The 22,114-nt window shown below is 44.6% G+C and overlaps 1 long non-coding RNA gene across 2 annotated transcripts in view; it reads left to right on the top strand.

Moving 5' to 3' along the window:
* The window catches only part of LOC132358180 (uncharacterized), a 456,965-nt gene that overhangs the window by 304,146 nt on the left and 130,705 nt on the right, over positions 1–22,114 (top strand). Inside the window, exon 1 of one of the 2 annotated variants that reach the window (XR_009500470.1) lies at positions 711–770. The exons of the other annotated variant lie outside the window; for it this stretch is intronic. This is a non-coding gene — a long non-coding RNA (uncharacterized LOC132358180). Of the gene's footprint in view, positions 1–710; positions 771–22,114 lie in introns of those variants that run through there. 2 annotated transcript variants of the gene reach the window in all.

Raw genomic sequence — 22,114 nt, forward strand, 5'->3', positions numbered from 1 at the left:
TTAGATGTTTCAGGACACACCGTACACTTCTCCAGAGTGGCTGTTGGCAATTTACATCCCGCCCATCAGTGTAGCAAGGCTCCCATTTCTCCATGGCCTGTCCTGCATTTCTGGTTTTGAGACTTTTTTCAGCATGGCCCTTTTGACCGATGGGTAGCGAGTCTTCTTTGTAGCGCTGATTTGCCTTTCCAGGTTGCTTGGTTGGCCAAAAAGGGCGTATGCGTTTTTTCCTGAATATATTCAGGAAAAAACGCATACGCCCTTTTTGGCCAAGGGCATCATTGTCAACGTTTTGCCGCTTTTCATGTGCTTTAAAGGCGATTCGAATCTACCTCCTGAAATCTGTTTCCTGCAATTCTGCCTTGATTTCAAATCCTCTTCTTTGCCTTCCCTCAATATATTTGTGGACGAGAGTTATCATTTAAAACTCTGCAGGTTTGTGAATTGCAGTGCCGTGAAGCTCCATTTTACAACTCGCTTTTTTGGGAGCTGGCCGCAAAAGCGCAGGATGGCTTCAGGCCCTGTTCTGGTTCCGGGGGGCAGGCTGAGCCTGTGGTTAATTCTTCTTCCTGATGGGAAAATAGAGTGACCTGTGCCTGTCCCAACACCAAGAGCTAGTCATTCATTGGTTCCACGTCTTCCCGTTCATCCTAAGGACAAATTGCAACCTGTACGGAACAGGAGGTTAAAGGTGCTGATGCTCCAAGTAGGGAGATTGCTAGTAAAGCGGATGGAATGGCGAACCCGGGCACAACGAGATGAGAAATGAGGTGCGTTTTAGAAACCTTTCCCCATCACATGGTGTACCATCGTTTTGTTTTCTCATGCATGTTTTCGATGTAGGAAGATGCCCTTAAACCTGGAGATTTGGGACCCATGCGATGGGTACCACGCAGTATTACTTTAAAGGGTCTGCGTTTGCTCACCCAACCTCACCAAACCTCTCAGCCCCAAGAGTGTCCACCCTTATGTCTCATCCAGCTGTGGGTCTAGATATGGTCAATCCAGGTTGCATCACAGCCCCTGAACGCATTGTGTAAGAATTTCTCTCTCTTTTACTGTCTTTGTTTCATGGGTTTGTAAAAGTAATTTATTTTTATAATGGGGTTTAGCTGCTTTTCACTGCTGTGTTTATGCCGCTTTACACCCACTTGACACACTAACAGAGAGATATCAATACATAGGTTTTAAGATTATTACTAGTCAGATATATTCTTGTGCGGTGAATAGGGCGTGTTGAGTCCAGTTCTCTGAGCAAGGAGTAGGTCTTGTCTATTACATATTGGGTTTATGGAACGGTATCTGAGCTAATTTGAAACCCTTGTTTTATGTATCACCCCACCTCACCTTTCCCGTTAAGCAGCCATAGTGTGTTTTCTGCATGTGTGACTCTGTTCTGTTTTGTAATTCAGTTCAAGTGTAACGGTTTTGACATTCCCTCTATAAGTGATACCTTATGAGAAGTGTCCTTTTCTGTGTGACTTATTTCACTTAGAATCGTCATACCTAAATCCACTCATCATGCTGCTACTAGCCTTATGACATTGATTTCATGGCTGAGTGATATTCCATTGTACATAAGGACCACAACTTCTTTATCCATTTTTCTCTTTCCTGGGATATTGAAGGTGGAATGAAGTGGAGGTCCTTGTCAAGAGAGCAGCCCTAAACTTTGGGGTGCTTGTGTCTTGCTGATTTTTCATTTTCCCAATTTATACCCCCATGAGTGGAAGTGCCCTATGCTCTCTAAGCTGTGTTTTTTAGATGTTTCAGGACACACCGTACACTTCTCCAGAGTGGCTGTTGGCAATTTACATCCCGCCCATCAGTGTAGCAAGGCTCCCATTTCTCCATGGCCTGTCCTGCATTTCTGGTTTTGAGACTTTTTTCAGCATGGCCCTTTTGACCGATGGGTAGCGAGTCTTCTTTGTAGCCCTGATTTGCCTTTCCAGGTTGCTTGGTTGGCCAAAAAGGGCGTATGCGTTTTTTCCTGAATATATTCAGGAAAAAACGCATACGCCCTTTTTGGCCAAGGGCATCATTGTCAAAGTTTTGCCGCTTTTCATGTGCTTTAAAGGCGATTCGAATATACCTCCTGAAATCTGTTTCCTGCAATTCTGCCTTGATTTCAAATCCTCTTCTTTGCCTTCCCTCAATATATTTGTGGACGAGAGTTATCATTTATAACTCTGCAGGTTTGTGAATTGCAGTGCCCTGAAGCTCCATTTTACAACTCGCTTTTTTGGGAGCTGGCCGCAAAAGCACTGGATGGCTTCAGGCCCTGTTCTGGTTCCGGGGGGGAGGATGAGCCTGTGGTTAATTCTTCTTCCTGATGGGAAAATAGAGTGACCTGTGCCTGTTCCAACAACAAGAGCTAGTCTCTCACTGGTTCCCCGTCTTCCCGTTCATCCGCAGGACAAATTGCAACCTGTACGGAAGAGGAGGTTAAAGGTGCTGATGCTCCAAGGAGGGAGATTGCTAGTAAAGCGGCTGGAATGGTGAACACGGGCACAAGGAGATGAGAAATGAGGTGTGTTTTAGAAACCTTTCCCCATCACACGGTGTACCATCTTCTGGGTTTCTCATGCATGTTTTCGATGTAGCAAGATGCCCTTGAACCTGGAGATTTGGGACCCATGCGATGGGTACCACGCAGTATTACTTTAAAGGGTCTGCGTTTGCTCACCCAACCTCACCACACCTCTCAGCCCCAAGAGTGTCCACCCTTATGTCTCATCCAGCTGTGGGTCTGGATATGGTCAATCCAGGTTGCATCACAGCCCCTGAACGCATTGTGTAAGAATTTCGCTCTCTTTCACTGTCTTTGTTTCATGGGTTTTTCAAAGTAATTTATTTTTATAATGGGGTTTAGCTGCTTTTCACTGCTGTGTTTATGCCGCTTTACACCCACTTGACACACTAACAGAGAGATATCAATACATAGGTTTTAAGATTATTACTAGTCAGATATATTCTTGGCGGTGAATAGGGCGTGTCGAGACCAGTTCTCTGAGCAAGGAGTAGGTCTTGTCTATTACATATTGGGTTTATGGAACGGTATCTGAGCTAATTTGAAACCCTTGTTTTATGTATCACCCCACCTCACCTTTCCCGTTAAGCAGCCATAGTGTGTTTTCTGCATGTGTGACTCTGTTCTGTTTTGTAATTCAGTTCAAGTGTAACGGTTTTGACATTCCCTCTATAAGTGATACCTTATGAGAAGTGTCCTTTTCTGTGTGACTTATTTCACTTAGAATCGTCGTACATAAATCCACTCATCATGCTGCTACTAGCCTTAGGACATTGATTTCATGGCTGAGTGATATTCCATTGTACATAAGGACCACAACTTCTTTATCCATTTTTCTCTTTCCTGGGATATTGAAGGTGGAATGAAGTGGAGGTCCTTGTCAACAGAGCAGCCCTAAACTTTGGGGTGCTTCTGTCTTGCAGATTTTTCATTTTGCCAATTTATACCCCCATGAGTGGAAGTGCCCTATGCTCTCTAAGCTGTGTTTTTTAGATATTTCAGGACACACCGTACACTTCTACAGAGTGGCTGTTGGCAATTTACATCCCGCCCATCAGTGTAGCAAGGCTCCCATTTCTCCATGGCCTGTCCTGCATTTCTGGTTTTGACACTTTTTTCAGCATGGCCCTTTTGACCGATGGGTAGCGAGTCTCCTTTGTAGCGCTGATTTGCCTTTCCAGGTTGCTTGGTTGGCCTAAAAGGGCGTATGCGTTTTTTCCTGAATATATTCAGGAAAAAACGCATACGCCCTTTTTGGCCAAGGGCATCATTGTCAACGTTTTGCCGCTTTTCATGTGCTTTAAAGGCGATTCGAATCTACCTCCTGAAATCTGTTTCCTGCAATTCTGCCTTGATTTCAAATCCTCTTCTTTGCCTTCCCTCAATATATTTGTGGACGAGGGTTATCATTTATAACTCTGCAGGTTTGTGAATTGCAGTGCCCTGAAGCTCCATTTTACAACTCGCTTTTTTGGGAGCTGGCCGCAAAAGCGCAGGATGGCGTCAGGCCCTGTTCTGGTTCCGGGGGGGAGGATGAGCCTGTGGTTAATTCTTCTTCCTGATGGGAAATAGAGTGACCTGTGCCTGTCCCAACACCAAGAGCTAGTCTCTCACTGGTTCCCCGTCTACCCGTTCATACTCAGGACAAATTGCAACCTGTACGGAACAGGAGGTTAAAGGTGCTGATGCCCCAAGTAGGGAGATTATTAGTAAAGCGGCTGGAATGGCGAACCCGGGCACAAGGAGAAGAGAAATGAGGTGCGTTTTAGAAACCTTTCCCCATCACATGGTGTACCATCTTTTGTTTGCTCATGTATGTTTTCGATGTAGGAAGATGCCCTTGAACCTGGAGATTTGGGACCCATGCGATGGGTACCACGCAGTATTCCTTTAAAGGGTCTGCGTTTGCTCACCCAACCTCACCAAACCTCTCAGCCCCAAGAGTGTCCACCCTTATGTCTCATCCAGCTGTGGGTCTAGATATGGTCAATCCAGGTTGCATCACAGCCCCTGAACGCATTGTGTAAGAATTTCTCTCTCTTCCACTGTCTTTGTTTCATGGGTTTGTAAAAGTAATTTATTTTTATAATGGGGTTTAGCTGCTTTTCACTGCTGTGTTTATGCCGCTTTACACCCACTTGACACACTAAGAGAGAGATATCAATACATAGGTTTTAAGATTATTACTAGTCAGATATATTCTTGTGCGGTGAATAGGGCGTGTTGAGTCCAGTTCTCTGAGCAAGGAGTAGGTCTTGTCTATTACATATTGGGTTTATGGAACGGTATCTGAGCTAATTTGAAACCCTTGTTTTATGTATCACCCCACCTCACCTTTCCCGTTAAGCAGCCATAGTGTGTTTTCTGCATGTGTGACTCTGTTCTGTTTTGTAATTCAGTTCAAGTGTAACGGTTTTGACATTCCCTCTATAAGTGATACCTTATGAGAAGTGTCCTTTTCTGTGTGACTTATTTCACTTAGAATCGTCATACCTAAATCCACTCATCATGCTGCTACTAGCCTTATGACATTGATTTCATGGCTGAGGGATATTCCATTGTACATAAGGACCACAACTTCTTTATCCATTTTTCTCTTTCCTGGGATATTGAAGGTGGAATGAAGTGGAGGTCCTTGTCAACAGAGCAGCCCTAAACTTTGGGGTGCTTGTGTCTTGCTGATTTTTCATTTTCCCAATTTATACCCCCATGAGTGGAAGTGCCCTATGCTCTCTAAGCTGTGTTTTTTAGATGTTTCAGGACACACCGTACACTTCTCCAGAGTGGCTGTTGGCAATTTACATCCCGCCCATCAGTGTAGCAAGGCTCCCATTTCTCCATGGCCTGTCCTGCATTTCTGGTTTTGAGACTTTTTTCAGCATGGCCCTTTTGACCGATGGGTAGCGAGTCTTCTTTGTAGCACTGATTTGCCTTTCCAGGTTGCTTGGTTGGCCAAAAAGGGAATCATTGTCAACGTTTTGCTGCTTTTCATGTGCTTTAAAGGCGATTCCAATCTACCTCCTGAAATCTGTTTCCTGCAATTCTGCCTTGATTTCAAATCCTCTTCTTTGCCTTCCCTCAATATATTTGTGGATGAGAGTTATCATTTATAACTCTGCAGGTTTGTGAATTGCAGTGCCCTGAAGCTCCATTTTACAACTCGCTTTTTTGTGAGCTGGCCGCAAAAGCACTGGATGGCTTCAGGCCCTGTTCTGGTTCCGGGGGGGAGGATGAGCCTGTGGTTAATTCTTCTTCCTGATGGGGAAATAGAGTGACCTGTGCCTGTTCCAACAACAAGAGCTAGTCTCTCACTGGTTCCCCGTCTTCCCGTTCATCCTCAGGACAAATTGCACCCTGTACGGAACAGGAGGTTAAAGGTGCTGTTGCTCCAAGTAGGGAGATTGCTAGGAAAGCAGCTGGAATGGCGACCCCGGGCCCAAAGAGAAGAGAAATGAGGTGCGTTTTAGAAACCTTTCCCCATAACATGGTGTACCATCTTTTTGTTTTCTCATGCATGTTTTCGATGTAGGAATATGCTCTTGAACCTGGAGATTTGGGACCCATGCGATGGGTACCACGCAGTATTACTTTAAAGGGTCTGCGTTTGCTCACCCAACCTCACCACACCTCTCAGCCCCAAGAGTGTCCACCCTTATGTCTCATCCAGCTGTGGGTCTAGATATGGTCAATCCAGGTTGCATCACAGCCCCTGAACGCATTGTGTAAGAATTTCGCTCTCTTTCACTGTCTTTGTTTCATGGGTTTTTCAAAGTAATTTATTTTTATAATGGGGTTTAGCTGCTTTTCACTGCTGTGTTTATGCCGCTTTACACCCACTTGACACACTAACAGAGAGATATCAATACATAGTTTTTAAGATTATTACTAGTCAGATATATTCTTGGCGGTGAATAGGGCGTGTCGAGACCAGTTGTCTGAGCAAGGAGTAGGTCTTTTCTATTACATATTGGGTTTATGGAACGGTATCTGAGCTAATTTGAAACCCTTGTTTTATGTATCACCCCACCTCACCTTTCCCGTTAAGCAGCCATAGTGTGTTTTCTGCATGTGTGACTCTGTTCTGTTTTGTAATTCAGTTCAAGTGTAACGGTTTTTACATTCCCTCTATAAGTGATACCTTATGAGAAGTGTCCTTTTCTGTGTGACTTATTTCACTTAGAATCGTCGTACCTAAATCCACTCATCATGCTGCTACTAGCCTTATGACATTGATTTCATGGCTGAGTGATATTCCATTGTACATAAGGACCACAACTTCTTTATCCATTTTTCTCTTTCCTGGGATATTGAAGGTGGAATGAAGTGGAGGTCCTTGTCAACAGAGCAGCCCTAAACTTTGGGGTGCTTGTGTCTTGCTGATTTTTCATTTTGCCAATTTATACCCCCATGAGTGGAAGTGCCCTATGCTCTCTAAGCTGTGTTTTTTAGATGTTTCAGGACACACCGTACACTTCTCCAGAGTGGCTGTTGGCAATTTACATCCCGCCCATCAGTGTAGCAAGGCTCCCATTTCTCCATGGCCTGTCCTGCATTTCTGGTTTTGAGACTTTTTTCAGCATGGCCCTTTTGACCGATGGGTAGCGAGTCTTCTTTGTAGCGCTGATTTGCCTTTCCAGGTTGCTTGGTTGGCCAAAAAGGGCGTATGCGTTTTTTCCTGAATATATTCAGGAAAAAACGCATACGCCCTTTTTGGCCAAGGGCATCATTGTCAACGTTTTGCCACTTTTCATGTGCTTTAACGCGATTCGAATATACCTCCTGAAATTTGTTTCCTGCAATTCTGCCTTGATTTCAAATCCTCTTCTTTGCCTTCCCTCAATATATTTGTGGACGAGAGTTATCATTTATAACTCTGCAGGTTTGTGAATTGCAGTGCCCTGAAGCTCCATTTTACAACTCGCTTTTTTGGGAGCTTCCCGCCAAAGCGCAGGATGGCTTCAGGCCCTTTTCTGGTTCCGGGGGGCAGGCTGAGTCTGTGGTAAATTCTTCTTCCTGATGGGACAATAGAGTGACCTGTGCCTGTCCCAACACCAAGAGCTAGTCTCTCATTGGTTCCCCATCCACCCGTTCATCCTCAGGACAAATTGCAACCTGTACGGAACAGGAGGTTAAAGGTGCTGATGCTCCAAGTAGGGAGATTGCTAGTAAAGCGGCTGGAATGGCGAACCCGGGCACAAGGAGATGAGAAATGAGGTGCGTTTTAGAAACCTTTCCCCATCACACGGTGTACCATCTTCTGGGTTTCTCATGCATGTTTTCGATGTAGGAAGATGCCCTTGAACCTGGAGATTTGGGACCCATGCGATGGGTACCACGCAATATTACTTTAAAGGGTCTGCGTTTGCTCACCCAACCTCACCAAACCTCTCAGCCCCAAGAGTGTCCACCCTTATGTCTCATCCAGCTGTGGGTCTAGATATGGTCAATCCAGGTTGCATCACAGCCCCTGAACGCATTGTGTAAGAATTTCTCTCTCTTTCACTGTCTTTGTTTCATGGGTTTGTAAAAGTAATTTATTTTTATAATGGGGTTTAGCTGCTTTTCACTGCTGTGTTTATGCCGCTTTACACCCACTTGACACGCTAACAGAGAGATATCAATACATAGGTTTTAAGATTATTACTAGTCAGATATATTCTTGTGCGGTGAATAGGGCGTGTTGAGTCCAGTTCTCTGAGCAAGGAGTTGGTCTTGTCTATTACATATTGGGTTTATCGAACAGTATCTGAGCTAATTTGAAACCCTTGTTTTATGTATCACCCCACCTCACCTTTCCCGTTAAGCAGCCATAGTGTGTTTTCTGCATGTGTGACTCTGTTCTGTTTTGTAATTCAGTTCAAGCGTAACGGTTTTTACATTCCCTCTATCAGTGATACCTTATGAGAAGTGTCCTTTTCTGTGTGACTTATTTCACTTAGAATCGTCGTACCTAAATCCACTCATCATGCTGCTACTAGCCTTATGACATTGATTTCATGGCTGAGTGATATTCCATTGTACATAAGGGCCACAACTTCTTTATCCATTTTTCTTTCCTGGGATATTGAAGGTGGAATGAAGTGGAGGTCCTTGTCAACAGAGCAGCCCTAAACTTTGGGGTGCTTGTGTCTTGCTGATTTTTCATTTTCCCAATGTATACCCCCATGAGTGGAAGTGCCCTATGCTCTCTAAGCTGTGTTTTTTAGATGTTTCAGGACACACCGTACACTTCTCCAGAGTGGCTGTTGGCAATTTACATACCGCCCATCAGTGTAGCAAGGCTCCCATTTCTCCATGGCCTGTCCTGCATTTCTGGTTTTGAGACTTTTTTCAGCATGGCCCTTTTGACCGATGGGTAGCGAGTCTTCTTTGTAGCCCTGATTTGCCTTTCCAGGTTGCTTGGTTGGCCAAAAAGGGCGTATGCGTTTTTTCCTGAATATATTCAGGAAAAAACGCATACGCCCTTTTTGGCCAAGGGCATCATTGTCAACGTTTTGCCGCTTTTCATGTGCTTTAAAGGCGATTCGAATCTACCTCCTGAAATCTGTTTCCTGCAATTCTGCCTTGATTTCAAATCCTCTTCTTTGCCTTCCCTCAATATATTTGTGGACGAGAGTTATCATTTATAACTCTGCAGGTTTGTGAATTGCAGTGCCCTGAAGCTCCATTTTACAACTCGCTTTTTTGGGAGCTGGCCGCAAAAGCGCAGGACGGCTTCAGGCCCTGTTCTGGTTCCGGGGGGGAGGATGAGCCTGTGGTTAATTCTTCTTCCTGATGGGAAAATAGAGTGACCTGTGCCTGTCCCAACACCAAGAGCTAGTCTCTCACTGGTTCCCCGTCTACCCGTTCATCCTCAGGACAAATTGCAACCTGTACAGAACAGGAGGTTAAAGGTGCTGATGCTCCAAGTAGGGAGATTGTTAGTAAAGCGGCTGGAATGGCGAACCCGGGCACAAGGAGATGAGAAATGAGGTGCGTTTTAGAAACCTTTCCCCATCACATGGTGTACCATCGTTTTGTTTTCTCATGCATGTTTTCGATGTAGGAAGATGCCCTTAAACCTGGAGATTTGGGACCCATGCGATGGGTACCACGCAGTATTACTTTAAAGGGTCTGCGTTTGCTCACCCAACCTCACCAAACCTCTCAGCCCCAAGAGTGTCCACCCTTATGTCTCATCCAGCTGTGGGTCTAGATATGGTCAATCCAGGTTGCATCACAGCCCCTGAACGCATTGTGTAAGAATTTCTCTCTCTTTTACTGTCTTTGTTTCATGGGTTTGTAAAAGTAATTTATTTTTATAATGGGGTTTAGCTGCTTTTCACTGCTGTGTTTATGCCGCTTTACACCCACTTGACACACTAACAGAGAGATATCAATACATAGGTTTTAAGATTATTACTAGTCAGATATATTCTTGTGCAGTGAATAGGGCGTGTTGAGTCCAGTTCTCTGAGCAAGGAGTAGGTCTTGTCTATTACATATTGGGTTTATGGAACGGTATCTGAGCTAATTTGAAACCCTTGTTTTATGTATCACCCCACCTCACCTTTCCCGTTAAGCAGCCATAGTGTGTTTTCTGCATGTGTGACACTGTTCTGTTTTGTAATTCAGTTCAAGTGTAACGGTTTTGACATTCCCTCTATAAGTGATACCTTATGAGAAGTGTCCTTTTCTGTGTGACTTATTTCACTTAGAATCGTCGTACCTAAATCCACTCATCATGCTGCTACTAGCCTTATGACATTGATTTCATGGCTGAGTGATATTCCATTGTACATAAGGACCACAACTTCTTTATCCATTTTTCTCTTTCCTGGGATATTGAAGGTGGAATGAAGTGGAGGTCCTTGTCAACAGAGCAGCCCTAAACTTTGGGGTGCTTGTGTCTTGCTGATTTTTCATTTTCCCAATTTATACCCCCATGAGTGGAAGTGCCCTATGCTCTCTAAGCTGTGTTTTTTAGATGTTTCAGGACACACCGTACACTTCTCCAGAGTGGCTGTTGGCAATTTACATCCCGCCCATCAGTGTAGCAAGGCTCCCATTTCTCCATGGCCTGTCCTGCATTTCTGGTTTTGAGACTTTTTTCAGCATGGCCCTTTTGACCGATGGGTAGCGAGTCTTCTTTGTAGCCCTGATTTGCCTTTCCAGGTTGCTTGGTTGGCCAAAAAGGGCGTATGCGTTTTTTCCTGAATATATTCAGGAAAAAACGCATACGCCCTTTTTGGCCAAGGGCATCATTGTCAAAGTTTTGCCGCTTTTCATGTGCTTTAAAGGCGATTCGAATCTACCTCCTGAAATCTGTTTCCTGCAATTCTGCCTTGATTTCAAATCCTCTTCTTTGCCTTCCCTCAATATATTTGTGGACGAGAGTTATCATTTATAACTCTGCAGGTTTGTGAATTGCAGTGCCCTGAAGCTCCATTTTACAACTCGCTTTTTTGGGAGCTGGCCGCAAAAGCACTGGATGGCTTCAGGCCCTGTTCTGGTTCCGGGGGGGAGGATGAGCCTGTGGTTAATTCTTCTTCCTGATGGGAAAATAGAGTGACCTGTGCCTGTTCCAACAACAAGAGCTAGTCTCTCACTGGTTCCCCGTCTTCCCGTTCATCCGCAGGACAAATTGCAACCTGTACGGAAGAGGAGGTTAAAGGTGCTGATGCTCCAAGGAGGGAGATTGCTAGTAAAGCGGCTGGAATGGTGAACACGGGCACAAGGAGATGAGAAATGAGGTGTGTTTTAGAAACCTTTCCCCATCACACGGTGTACCATCTTCTGGGTTTCTCATGCATGTTTTCGATGTAGCAAGATGCCCTTGAACCTGGAGATTTGGGAACCATGCGATGGGTACCACGCAGTATTACTTTAAAGGGTCTGCGTTTGCTCACCCAACCTCACCACACCTCTCAGCCCCAAGAGTGTCCACCCTTATGTCTCATCCAGCTGTGGGTCTAGATATGGTCAATCCAGGTTGCATCACAGCCCCTGAACGCATTGTGTAAGAATTTCGCTCTCTTTCACTGTCTTTGTTTCATGGGTTTTTCAAAGTAATTTATTTTTATAATGGGGTTTAGCTGCTTTTCACTGCTGTGTTTATGCCGCTTTACACCCACTTGACACACTAACAGAGAGATATCAATACATAGGTTTTAAGATTATTACTAGTCAGATATATTCTTGGCGGTGAATAGGGCGTGTCGAGACCAGTTCTCTGAGCAAGGAGTAGGTCTTGTCTATTACATATTGGGTTTATGGAACGGTATCTGAGCTAATTTGAAACCCTTGTTTTATGTATCACCCCACCTCACCTTTCCCGTTAAGCAGCCATAGTGTGTTTTCTGCATGTGTGACTCTGTTCTGTTTTGTAATTCAGTTCAAGTGTAACGGTTTTTACATTCCCTCTATAAGTGATACCTTATGAGAAGTGTCCTTTTCTGTGTGACTTATTTCACTTAGAATCGTCGTACCTAAATCCACTCATCATGCTGCTACTAGCCTTATGACATTGATTTCATGGCTGAGTGATATTCCATTGTACATAAGGACCACAACTTCTTTATCCATTTTTCTCTTTCCTGGGATATTGAAGGTGGAATGAAGTGGAGGTCCTTGTCAACAGAGCAGCCCTAAACTTTGGGGTGCTTCTGTCTTGCAGATTTTTCATTTTGCCAATTTATACCCCCATGAGTGGAAGTGCCCTATGCTCTCTAAGCTGTGTTTTTTAGATATTTCAGGACACACCGTACACTTCTACAGAGTGGCTGTTGGCAATTTACATCCCGCCCATCAGTGTAGCAAGGCTCCCATTTCTCCATGGCCTGTCCTGCATTTCTGGTTTTGACACTTTTTTCAGCATGGCCCTTTTGACCGATGGGTAGCGAGTCTCCTTTGTAGCGCTGATTTGCCTTTCCAGGTTGCTTGGTTGGCCTAAAAGGGCGTATGCGTTTTTTCCTGAATATATTCAGGAAAAAACGCATACGCCCTTTTTGGCCAAGGGCATCATTGTCAACGTTTTGCCGCTTTTCATGTGCTTTAAAGGCGATTCGAATCTACCTCCTGAAATCTGTTTCCTGCAATTCTGCCTTGATTTCAAATCCTCTTCTTTGCCTTCCCTCAATATATTTGTGGACGAGGGTTATCATTTATAACTCTGCAGGTTTGTGAATTGCAGTGCCCTGAAGCTCCATTTTACAACTCGCTTTTTTGGGAGCTGGCCGCAAAAGCGCAGGATGGCTTCAGGCCCTGTTCTGGTTCCGGGGGGGAGGATGAGCCTGTGGTTAATTCTTCTTCCTGATGGGAAATAGAGTGACCTGTGCCTGTCCCAACACCAAGAGCTAGTCTCTCACTGGTTCCCCGTCTACCCGTTCATACTCAGGACAAATTACAACCTGTACGGAACAGGAGGTTAAAGGTGCTGATGCCCCAAGTAGGGAGATTATTAGTAAAGCGGCTGGAATGGCGAACCCGGGCACAAGGAGAAGAGAAATGAGGTGCGTTTTAGAAACCTTTCCCCATCACATGGTGTACCATCTTTTTGTTTGCTCATGTATGTTTTCGATGTAGGAAGATGCCCTTGAACCTGGAGATTTGGGACCCATGCGATGGGTACCACGCAGTATTCCTTTAAAGGGTCTGCGTTTGCTCACCCAACCTCACCAAACCTCTCAGCCCCAAGAGTGTCCAACCTTATGTCTCATCCAGCTGTGGGTCTAGATATGGTCAATCCAGGTTGCATCACAGCCCCTGAACGCATTGTGTAAGAATTTCGCTCTCTTCCACTGTCTTTGTTTCATGGGTTTGTAAAAGTAATTTATTTTTATAATGGGGTTTAGCTGCTTTTCACTGCTGTGTTTATGCCGCTTTACACCCACTTGACACACTAAGAGAGAGATATCAATACATAGGTTTTAAGATTATTACTAGTCAGATATATTCTTGTGCGGTGAATAGGGCGTGTTGAGTCCAGTTCTCTGAGCAAGGAGTAGGTCTTGTCTATTACATATTGGGTTTATGGAACGGTATCTGAGCTAATTTGAAACCCTTGTTTTATGTATCACCCCACCTCACCTTTCCCGTTAAGCAGCCATAGTGTGTTTTCTGCATGTGTGACTCTGTTCTGTTTTGTAATTCAGTTCAAGTGTAACGGTTTTGACATTCCCTCTATAAGTGATACCTTATGAGAAGTGTCCTTTTCTGTGTGACTTATTTCACTTAGAATCGTCATACCTAAATCCACTCATCATGCTGCTACTAGCCTTATGACATTGATTTCATGGCTGAGGGATATTCCATTGTACATAAGGACCACAACTTCTTTATCCATTTTTCTCTTTCCTGGGATATTGAAGGTGGAATGAAGTGGAGGTCCTTGTCAACAGAGCAGCCCTAAACTTTGGGGTGCTTGTGTCTTGCTGATTTTTCATTTTCCCAATTTATACCCCCATGAGTGGAAGTGCCCTATGCTCTCTAAGCTGTGTTTTTTAGATGTTTCAGGACACACCGTACACTTCTCCAGAGTGGCTGTTGGCAATTTACATCCCGCCCATCAGTGTAGCAAGGCTCCCATTTCTCCATGGCCTGTCCTGCATTTCTGGTTTTGAGACTTTTTTCAGCATGGCCCTTTTGACCGATGGGTAGCGAGTCTTCTTTGTAGCACTGATTTGCCTTTCCAGGTTGCTTGGTTGGCCAAAAAGGGAATCATTGTCAACGTTTTGCTGCTTTTCATGTGCTTTAAAGGCGATTCGAATCTACCTCCTGAAATCTGTTTCCTGCAATTCTGCCTTGATTTCAAATCCTCTTCTTTGCCTTCCCTCAATATATTTGTGGACGAGAGTTATCATTTATAACTCTGCAGGTTTGTGAATTGCAGTGCCCTGAAGCTCCATTTTACAACTCGCTTTTTTGTGAGCTGGCCGCAAAAGCACTGGATGGCTTCAGGCCCTGTTCTGGTTCCGGGGGGGAGGATGAGCCTGTGGTTAATTCTTCTTCCTGATGGGGAAATAGAGTGACCTGTGCCTGTTCCAACAACAAGAGCTAGTCTCTCACTGGTTCCCCGTCTTCCCGTTCATCCTCAGGACAAATTGCACCCTGTACGGAACAGGAGGTTAAAGGTGCTGTTGCTCCAAGTAGGGAGATTGCTAGGAAAGCAGCTGGAATGGCGACCCCGGGCCCAAAGAGAAGAGAAATGAGGTGCGTTTTAGAAACCTTTCCCCATAACATGGTGTACCATCTTTTTGTTTTCTCATGCATGTTTTCGATGTAGGAATATGCTCTTGAACCTGGAGATTTGGGACCCATGCGATGGGTACCACGCAGTATTACTTTAAAGGGTCTGCGTTTGCTCACCCAACCTCACCACACCTCTCAGCCCCAAGAGTGTCCACCCTTATGTCTCATCCAGCTGTGGGTCTAGATATGGTCAATCCAGGTTGCATCACAGCCCCTGAACGCATTGTGTAAGAATTTCGCTCTCTTTCACTGTCTTTGTTTCATGGGTTTTTCAAAGTAATTTATTTTTATAATGGGGTTTAGCTGCTTTTCACTGCTGTGTTTATGCCGCTTTACACCCACTTGACACACTAACAGAGAGATATCAATACATAGGTTTTAAGATTATTACTAGTCAGATATATTCTTGGCGGTGAATAGGGCGTGTCGAGACCAGTTGTCTGAGCAAGGAGTAGGTCTTGTCTATTACATATTGGGTTTATGGAACGGTATCTGAGCTAATTTGAAACCCTTGTTTTATGTATCACCCCACCTCACCTTTCCCGTTAAGCAGCCATAGTGTGTTTTCTGCATGTGTGACTCTGTTCTGTTTTGTAATTCAGTTCAAGTGTAACGGTTTTTACATTCCCTCTATAAGTGATACCTTATGAGAAGTGTCCTTTTCTGTGTGACTTATTTCACTTAGAATCGTCGTACCTAAATCCACTCATCATGCTGCTACTAGCCTTATGACATTGATTTCATGGCTGAGTGATATTCCATTGTACATAAGGACCACCACTTCTTTATCCATTTTTCTCTTTCCTGGGATATTTAAGGTGTCACGAAGTGGAGGTTCTTGTCAACAGAGCAGCCCCAAACTTTGGGGTGCCTGTGTCTTGCTGATTTTTAGTTTTCCCAATTTATACGCCCATGAGTGGAAGTGCCCTATGCGCTCTAAGCTGTGTTTTTTCGATGTTTCAGGACACACCGTACACTTCTCCAGAGTGGCTGTTGGCAATTTACATCCCGCCCATCAGTGTAGCAAGGCTCCCATTTCTCCATGGCCTGTCCTGCATTTCTGGTTTTGAGACTTTTTTCAGCATGGCCCTTTTGACCGATGGGTAGCGAGTCTTCTTTGTAGCGCTGATTTGCCTTTCCAGGTTGCTTGGTTGGCCAAAAAGGGCGTATGCGTTTTTTCCTGAATATATTCAGGAAAAAACGCATACGCCCTTTTTGGCCAAGGGCATCATTGTCAACGTTTTGCCACTTTTCATGTGCTTTAAAGCGATTCGAATATACCTCCTGAAATTTGTTTCCTGCAATTCTGCCTTGATTTCAAATCCTCTTCTTTGCCTTCCCTCAATATATTTGTGGACGAGAGTTATCATTTATAACTCTGCAGGTTTGTGAATTGCAGTGCCCTGAAGCTCCATTTTACAACTCGCTTTTTTGGGAGCTTCCCGCAAAAGCGCAGGATGGCTTCAGGCCCTTTTCTGGTTCCGGGGGGCAGGCTGAGTCTGTGGTAAATTCTTCTTCCTGATGGGACAATAGAGTGACCTGTGCCTGTCCCAACACCAAGAGCTAGTCTCTCATTGGTTCCCCATCCACCCGTTCATCCTCAGGACAAATTGCAACCTGTACGGAACAGGAGGTTAAAGGTGCTGATGCTCCAAGTAGGGAGATTGCTAGTAAAGCGGCTGGAATGGCGAACCCGGGCACAAGGAGATGAGAAATGAGGTGCGTTTTAGAAACCTTTCCCCATCACACGGTGTACCATCTTCTGGGTTTCTCATGCATGTTTTCGATGTAGGAAGATGCCCTTGAACCTGGAGATTTGGGACCCATGCGATGGGTACCACGCAGTATTACTTTAAAGGGTCTGCGTTTGCTCACCCAACCTCACCAAACCTCTCAGCCCCAAGAGTGTCCACCCTTATGTCTCATCCAGCTGTGGGTCTAGATATGGTCAATCCAGGTTGCATCACAGCCCCTGAACGCATTGTGTAAGAATTTCTCTCTCTTTCACTGTCTTTGTTTCATGGGTTTGTAAAAGTAATTTATTTTTATAATGGGGTTTAGCTGCTTTTCACTGCTGTGTTTATGCCGCTTTACACCCACTTGACACGCTAACAGAGAGATATCAATACATAGGTTTTAAGATTATTACTAGTCAGATATATTCTTGTGCGGTGAATAGGGCGTGTTGAGTCCAGTTCTCTGAGCAAGGAGTTGGTCTTGTCTATTACATATTGGGTTTATCGAACAGTATCTGAGCTAATTTGAAACCCTTGTTTTATGTATCACCCCACCTCACCTTTCCCGTTAAGCAGCCATAGTGTGTTTTCTGCATGTGTGACTCTGTTCTGTTTTGTAATTCAGTTCAAGCGTAACGGTTTTTACATTCCCTCTATCAGTGATACCTTATGAGAAGTGTCCTTTTCTGTGTGACTTATTTCACTTAGAATCGTCGTACCTAAATCCACTCATCATGCTGCTACTAGCCTTATGACATTGATTTCATGGCTGAGTGATATTCCATTGTACATAAGGGCCACAACTTCTTTATCCATTTTTCTTTCCTGGGATATTGAAGGTGGAATGAAGTGGAGGTCCTTGTCAACAGAGCAGCCCTAAACTTTGGGGTGCTTGTGTCTTGCTGATTTTTCATTTTCCCAATGTATACCCCCATGAGTGGAAGTGCCCTATGCTCTCTAAGCTGTGTTTTTTAGATGTTTCAGGACACACCGTACACTTCTCCAGAGTGGCTGTTGGCAATTTACATACCGCCCATCAGTGTAGCAAGGCTCCCATTTCTCCATGGCCTGTCCTGCATTTCTGGTTTTGAGACTTTTTTCAGCATGGCCCTTTTGACCGATGGGTAGCGAGTCTTCTTTGTAGCCCTGATTTGCCTTTCCAGGTTGCTTGGTTGGCCAAAAAGGGCGTATGCGTTTTTTCCTGAATATATTCAGGAAAAAACGCATACGCCCTTTTTGGCCAAGGGCATCATTGTCAACGTTTTGCCGCTTTTCATGTGCTTTAATGGCGATTCGAATCTACCTCCTGAAATCTGTTTCCTGCAATTCTGCCTTGATTTCAAATCCTCTTCTTTGCCTTCCCTCAATATATTTGTGGACAAGAGTTATCATTTATAACTCTGCAGGTTTGTGAATTGCAGTGCCCTGAAGCTCCATTTTACAACTCGCTTTTTTGGGAGCTGGCCGCAAAAGAACTGGATGGCTTCAGGCCCTGTTCTGGTTCCGGGGGGGAGGATGAGCCTGTGGTTAATTCTTCTTCCTGATGGGAAAATAGAGTGACCTGTGCCTGTCCCAACAACAAGAGCTAGTCTCTCACTGGTTCCCCGTCTTCCCGTTCATCCTCAGGACAAATTGCAACCTGTACGGAACAGGAGGTTAAAGGTGCTGATGCTCCAAGGAGGGAGATTGCTAGGAAAGCGGCTGGAATGGCGACCCCGGGCACAAGGAGAAGAGAAATGAAGTGCGTTTTAGAAACCTTTCCCCATCACATGGCGTACCATCTTTTTGTTTTCTCATGCATCTTTTCGATGTAGGAAGATGCCCTTGAACCTGGAGATTTGGGACCCATGCGATGGGAACCACGCAGTATTACTTTAAAGGGTCTGCATTTGCTCACCCAACCTCACCAAACCTCTCAGCCCCAAGAGTGTCCACCCTTATGTCTCATCCAGCTGTGGGTCTAGATATGGTCAATCCAGGTTGCATCACAGTCCCTGAACGCATTGTGTAAGAATTTCTCTCTCTTCCACTGTCTTTGTTTCATGGGTTTGTAAAAGTAATTTATTTTTATAATGGGGTTTAGCTGCTTTTCACTGCTGTGTTTATGCTGCTTTACACCCACTTGACACACTAAGAGAGAGATATCAATACATAGGTTTTAAGATTCTTACTAGTCAGATATATTCTTGTGCGGTGAATAGGGCGTGTTGAGTCCAGTTCTCTGAGCAAGGAGTAGGTCTTGTCTATTACATATTGGTTTTATGGAACGGTATCTGAGCTAATTTGAAACCCTTGTTTTATGTATCACCCCACCTCACCTTTCCCGTTAAGCAGCCATAGTGTGTTTTCTGCATGTGTGACTCTGTTCTGTTTTGTAATTCAGTTCAAGTGTAACGGTTTTGACATTCCCTCTATAAGTGATACCTTATGAGAAGTGTCCTTTTCTGTGTGACTTATTTCACTTAGAATCGTCGTACCTAAATCCACTCATCATGCTGCTACTAGCCTTATGACATTGATTTCATGGCTGAGTGATATTCCATTGTACATAAGGACCACAACTTCTTTATCCATTTTTCTCTTTCCTGGGATATTGAAGGTGGAATGAAGTGGAGGTCCTTGTCAACAGAGCAGCTCTAAACTTTGGGGTGCTTGTGTCTTGCTGATTTTTCATTTTCCCAATTTATACCCCCATGAGTGGAAGTGCCCTATGCTCTCTAAGCTTTGTTTTTTAGATGTTTCAGGACACACCGTACACTTCTCCAGAGTCGCTGTTGGCAATTTACATCCCGCCCATCAGTGTAGCAAGGCTCCCATTTCTCCATGGCCTGTCCTGCATTTCTGGTTTTGAGACTTTTTTCAGCATGGCCCTTTTGATCGATGGGTAGCGAGTCTTCTTTGTAGCACTGATTTGCCTTTCCAGGTTGCTTGGTTGGCCAAAAAGGGCGTATGCGTTTTTTCCTGAATATATTCAGGAAAAAATGGATACGCCCTTTTTGGCCAAGGGCATCATTGTCAACTTTTTGCCGCTTTTCATGTGCTTTAAAGGCGATTCGAATCTACCTCCTGAAATCTGTTTCCTGCAATTCTGCCTTGATTTCAAATCCTCTTCTTTGCCTTCCCTCAATATATTTGTGGACGAGAGTTATCATTTATAACTCTGCAGGTTTGTGAATTGCAGTGCCCTGAAGCTCCATTTTACAACTCGCTTTTTTGGGAGCTGGCCGCAAAAGCACTGGATGGCTTCAGGCCCTGTTCTGGTTCCGGGGGGGAGGATGAGCCTGTGGTTAATTCTTCTTCCTGATGGGAAAATAGAGTGACCTGTGCCTGTTCCAACAACAAGAGCTAGTCTCTCACTGGTTCCCCGTCTTCCCGTTCATCCTCAGGACAAATTGCAGCCTGTACGGAACAGGAGGTTAAAGGTGCTGTTGCTCCAAGTAGGGAGATTGCTAGGAAAGCAGCTGGAATGGCAACCCCGGGCACAAAGAGAAGAGAAATGAGGTGCGTTTTAGAAACTTTTCCCCATCACATGGTGTACCATCTTTTTGTTTTCTCATGCATGTTTTCGATGTAGGAATATGCCCCTGAACCTGGAGATTTGGGACCCATGCGATGGATACCACGCAGTATTACTTTAAAGGGTCTGCGTTTGCTCACCCAACCTCACCAAACCTCTCAGCCCCAAGAGTGTCCACCCTTATGTCTCATCCAGCTGTGGGTCTAGATATGGTCAATCCAGGTTGCATCACAGCCCCTGAACGCATTGTGTAAGAATTTCGCTCTCTTTCACTGTCTTTGTTTCATGGGTTTTTCAAAGTAATTTATTTTTATAATGGGGTTTAGCTGCTTTTCACTGCTGTGTTTATGCCGCTTTACACCCACTTGACACACTAACAGAGAGATATCAATACATAGGTTTTAAGATTATTACTAGTCAGATATATTCTTGTGCGGTGAATAGGGCGTGTTGAGTCCAGTTCTCTGAGCAAGGAGTAGGTCTTGTCTATTACATATTGGGTTTATGGAACGGTATCTGACCTAATTTGAAACCCTTGTTTTATGTATCACCCCACCTCACCTTTCCCGTTAAGCAGCCATAGTGTGTTTTCTGCCTGTGTGACTCTGTTCTGTTTTGTAATTCAGTTCAAGTGTAACGGTTTTTACATTCCCTCTATAAGTGATACCTTATGAGAAGTGTCCTTTTCTGTGTGACTTATTTCACTTAGAATCGTCGTACCTAAATCCACTCATCATGCTGCTACTAGCCTTATGACATTGATTTCATGGCTGAGTGATATTCCATTGTACATAAGGACCACAACTTCTTTATCCATTTTTCTCTTTCCTGGGATATTGAAGGTGGAATGAAGTGGAGGTCCTTGTCAACAGAGCAGCCCTAAACTTTGGGGTGCTTGTGTCTTGCTGATTTTTCATTTTCCCAATTTATACCCCCATGAGTGGAAATGCCCTATGCTCTCTAAGCTGTGTTTTTTAGATGTTTCAGGACACACCGTACACTTCTCCAGAGTGGCTGTTGGCAATTTACATCCCGCCCATCAGTGTAGCAAGGCTCCCATTTCTCCATGGCCTGTCCTGCATTTCTGGTTTTGAGACTTTTTTCAGCATGGCCCTTTTGACCGATGGGTAGCGAGTCTTCTTTGTAGCCCTGATTTGCCTTTCCAGGTTGCTTGGTTGGCCAAAAAGGGCGTATGCGTTTTTTCCTGAATATATTCAGGAAAAAACGCATACGCCCTTTTTGGCCAAGGGCATCATTGTCAACGTTTTGCCGCTTTTCATGTGCTTTAAAGGCGATTCGAATCTACCTCCTGAAATCTGTTTCCTGCAATTCTGCCTTGATTTCAAATCCTCTTCTTTGCCTTCCCTCAATATATTTGTGGACGAGAGTTATCATTTATAACTCTGCAGGTTTGTGAATTGCAGTGCCCTGAAGCTCCATTTTACAACTCGCTTTTTTGGGAGCTGGCCGCAAAAGCACTGGATGGCTTCAGGCCCTGTTCTGGTTCCGGGGGGGATGATGAGACTGTGGTTAATTCTTCTTCCTGATGGGAGAATAGAGTGACCTGTGCCTGTCCCAACACCAAGAGCTAGTCTCTCACTGGTTCCCCGTCTTCCCGTTCATCCTCAGGACAAATTGAAACCTGTACGGAACAGGAGGTTAAAGGTGCTGATGCTCCAAGTAGGGAGTTTATTAGTAAAGCGGCTGGAATGGCGAACCCGGGCACAAGGAGAAGAGAAATGAGGTGCGTTTTAGAAACCTTTCCCCATCACATGGTGTACCATCTTTTTGTTTGCTCATGCATGTTTTCGATGTAGGAAGATGCCCTTGAACCTGGAGATTTGCGACCCATGCGATGGGTACCACGCAGTATTCCTTTAAAGGGTCTGCGTTTGCTCACCCAACCTCACCAAACCTCTCAGCCCCAAGAGTGTCCACCCTTATGTCTCATCCAGCTGTGGGTCTAGATATGGTCAATCCAGGTTGCATCACAGCCCCTGAACGCATTGTGTAAGAATTTCTCTGTCTTCCACTGTCTTTGTTTCATGGGTTTGTAAAAGTAATTTATTTTTATAATGGGGTTTAGCTGCTTTTCACTGCTGT

The sequence above is a fragment of the Balaenoptera ricei genome (genome assembly GCF_028023285.1).
Source record: "Balaenoptera ricei isolate mBalRic1 chromosome 4 unlocalized genomic scaffold, mBalRic1.hap2 SUPER_4_unloc_14, whole genome shotgun sequence".
Classification (NCBI taxonomy): Eukaryota; Metazoa; Chordata; class Mammalia; order Artiodactyla; family Balaenopteridae; genus Balaenoptera; species Balaenoptera ricei.